This window comes from Trachymyrmex septentrionalis, unplaced genomic scaffold, assembly GCF_001594115.1.
Source record: "Trachymyrmex septentrionalis isolate Tsep2-gDNA-1 unplaced genomic scaffold, Tsep1.0 scaffold119, whole genome shotgun sequence".
NCBI lineage: Eukaryota > Metazoa > Arthropoda > Insecta > Hymenoptera > Formicidae > Trachymyrmex > Trachymyrmex septentrionalis.
Window position 1 is genome coordinate 109,705 of NW_017304320.1, and position 3,533 is coordinate 113,237.

General features: G+C 34.2%; 1 protein-coding gene across 1 annotated transcript in view; it reads right to left on the reverse strand.

The window, feature by feature from the left end:
* LOC108754697 (whirlin) overlaps window positions 1–3,533 on the reverse strand; it is a 112,044-nt gene that overhangs the window by 41,085 nt on the left and 67,426 nt on the right. The gene's annotated exons all lie outside the window — the stretch shown is intronic.

Genomic DNA, 3,533 nt, shown 5'->3' on the forward strand with positions numbered 1-3,533 from the left:
TACAGCTGTCCAGATTCGTGCGATCGTACCCGGGAATAGAACTACATGAACGGACAGGTTTGAGAAGCGAGAGAGCTTTCGACGGGTGATTGGGATGACCCGCTGATGACGAGCATTTATTCACTTTCGAGGTGGCTGAAGGCTGCACGAGGTGAGAAACTGCACGGATTCTCACCCGGAAAAGTTGGAAAGCAGTATGGAGCACATGAGATTACAAGACACCGATCACATGAGCGGTTTCTACAGCTGCGATTAACATAGATCGCGTCATCATCGATATAGGAGTCCTCACTGCGAATATTTCAAGGCGAGCAATTTCAGATCGCAGGTGGCATCGACAGGAAGAATTTCTCCCCGTTCGCGATCAATTTTCCCTTAATCACTATCATTATCTCCACAGACGCAGTCAATGTTCATTTTCACGCCATTTGAGTTTCCTGTTTTTTTTTTTTTACGGTGTGCAATTTTCTTTCTCCACGGACAAAAAAAAAAGCAAGAAATTGACGCGTTCCTTTTATATTACAAATTAATCAACGTAATTTCAATGTAATTACGACCTCTTTTCAAAACCAATCGATCTTTGCGTCGATCGTTCTAAAGCAAAAAGCGAATTGCGCATTAGCTAAATTCGCGAGCACATTTAATCGGGAGATTAATCTAAATTCTCTAATTCCCGCGATGAGGGAAGACCGTAAAAACGTAAAATAGGTCACTTATTTTTCGAGCCGGGGATCAGCGACGAAATATGTCCGTGGATTTTATTTATTCTCGCGGATGAGACCGCGAAAGCACGTCGGACTCTCGCGAGAGCTTTCGTGACGAACATTTCGTTACCGATGCGATTACGGTACTGGCGACTGCCGAAGCTCATTTGTTTCATTCTGTTACCCGGGATACGACCTAGGGTGTAAGAAAGCACGGCGGTGTGAAAATTTCAAGGGCTCTCCTCGTCGCTGCCCCCGACTCGTTTAAAACTGCGCCACAGGAGATCGTTTCTACTCGGCACTAATTATAAGAATTAACGCGCCGCTCAATAAGTTTGAGGTTGAAAATAATACCAGCGCAATTAAATAGTACGACTTAGATCAGTATTTAATTGCTAATATTAGAAATCCCACGTAGTACATACAGCAGCATCTGCGAAGTGCTCAGAAAGCGCGTGTGTCTGAAATGAGATTAAGCCGTAAAACTTAAGCTCTGAGCTTTAAGTCATAAGAAATTGGCTACAGTCAAATGCAAGGAGAATCGATGATTGGTCAATTTCTTAAAGCTTAAGGTTTAAGGCTCAAGTTTTACGCCTTGAAATCTCACTGTAGACGCTTTACTTTTACTTGCATAACTGCTTTCTGAGCACTTTACAGGCGCTACTGTGCTGTACGTGCTGTGTGTATGCTATACTTTAGTAAACAGTGTTTAAACTAAATACAGAAAATTAATTAATTAATTTATTATTTTTATTTCTGTTCTGAATTTTTATAGAACAAAATTATACGAGGGAAATATAAAGTTATATGATTTTATAATTAGGGAAAAAATGAATTGTTTTCTATGTTGAATTAAATTAATGTTCTGGATTTATTAAAATCATTAGTTTGTTCTTGTAAAATGTAAAAATTAGATGAAAAATTTAATAAGTTAATTTGCACACCGCACGGTGGTAATAATAACATATAATTAATTAATTCTGCAAACGTATATTTATATTAAAGATGTTTTCAACTTAAGATTTAAATTATTTAAAGTATCTCAATATTTTTACAAATGAGACTTCTACAGCCTTGGCTATATAAGTCCAAAACATCCTTAATTTATTGTGCATTTTCGTGAGAAAAGACGGTAATGAAGGTAAAAGGGAGGATCAATAAAATATTCAATTTTTGTCGAAATAAATATTATTTTTTTAATAAAATTGTTTTTTAATTATAATACGAAATTGGATTGATGAGGATAAATCTGATTAAGTAAAAAAATTCTATTTTTAATCAAAGCGGATCATCGTGTTTAAATATTTCATATATGAATTTATATCAAATTCTGCAAATCGCACGTTAAAATCTTTTTTAATCTTGAAACACAATCTAGAATAAAACTAGAATAGTAATATCACATATTAAACTGTCAAGCAATTCAATAATATCGATGCTAATAAGCGTTCTTATAAAAATATTAATAATTTGATGTTAATCAGAATCTTAATTTATGCTTTCTAATTTATTTTTCATTAGATATCGAATAATTATGTCAATTTGTAGGCGTGTGTTATACTTATGGCCAAGGCTGCATTTATGAAATTTTTAACAATTCTATAACTGGAGCGAAAAAGCTTTTAGAAATGAGATGATTGTTTGATGAACAAACAGCTAATCAAAAATAAATCGTGTATCTATAAAAATTCTAGCTAATGTGCCTAGAAATATATAGATATTAAACTGCTTTAAAAGTAATAAAGATTATATATATATATATATATTGGACTTAATTAAAACTTTCATTGTTGCTTTGAAAAATTTTCATGTACCTAAACTTTAAAAAATTCTATTAACAAAGAATTTCTATTTTCATGTAAAATATTATATATGAGAGAAAATGCAAATCTCTTTTGATGTAACGCGGCGAAATGCAAAATCCTTTCTCTGTATCGGGGAAAACGGTTTTCCTAGGTCTAGGAAAGAAAGTTCGATGTCGGCTGGTCCCCCGCGATAAAAGATAGGGAATTCGAGGTGGAGATTAGATCGGCGGACAAAGGCGCAAAGGTATATTGAAATCACGGGTACTCGGAGAGGATCAAAAGCAGAACGTTTTCGCTCGTCCATTCGTCCGTCCGTCCATCCGTTCTGTTCCCGCTAGAGACGAGCGACGTGAAAGCTATCAAAGCAAAGCGCATCGAGTTCCACCATATCTCGCTGACTGCTGCATTCGCGCTCGTTATCGATCTCGCAAAATTTACTTTCATATTCGCGTCTCAACGTGAATTCCGTGCGTATACAGTATACATTCCCAGAGAAAGTCATCGTGAATTCAGCACAATATAGCAGAAAATCGCAATTGAAGCGTCCGTTTTGTTCCTCGAGAGTTCTTTTCTCAAGAAAATGTATAGTGTTTTTAAACCTGTGATTTTAGACTGAATAATAGTTTGTAATACACTTTAATGTTGAAGTGGAAAAGATCTTTTTAAAACTTTTTAGAATGAATCTCATTCTTAAAGATTGAAAATTAACCCGCTCTTTTTCAAAACATTTTTTATAGCGAGGCTCCACTCCAAAGAATTTAGAAAAGTAGCAGCTCTCTTTTGTTTCTACAAGAAATACTATTTTACGTTTCCTGAAAATCCGAGATATTCTTACGCACTTTTTGTTAAATTTATTATTCAAACAATAATTTATCCGATACAAATAGTATTATTTTAAAGAAGTTTTTTCTATTGACATCGATCTTCAAGCAAAATATTTGTTATAAACTTTTTTAAATTCTCTTTTTATGTTACTAATGATTATATTAATGAATACTTTTTTTTTATTATATTATGTATTAAT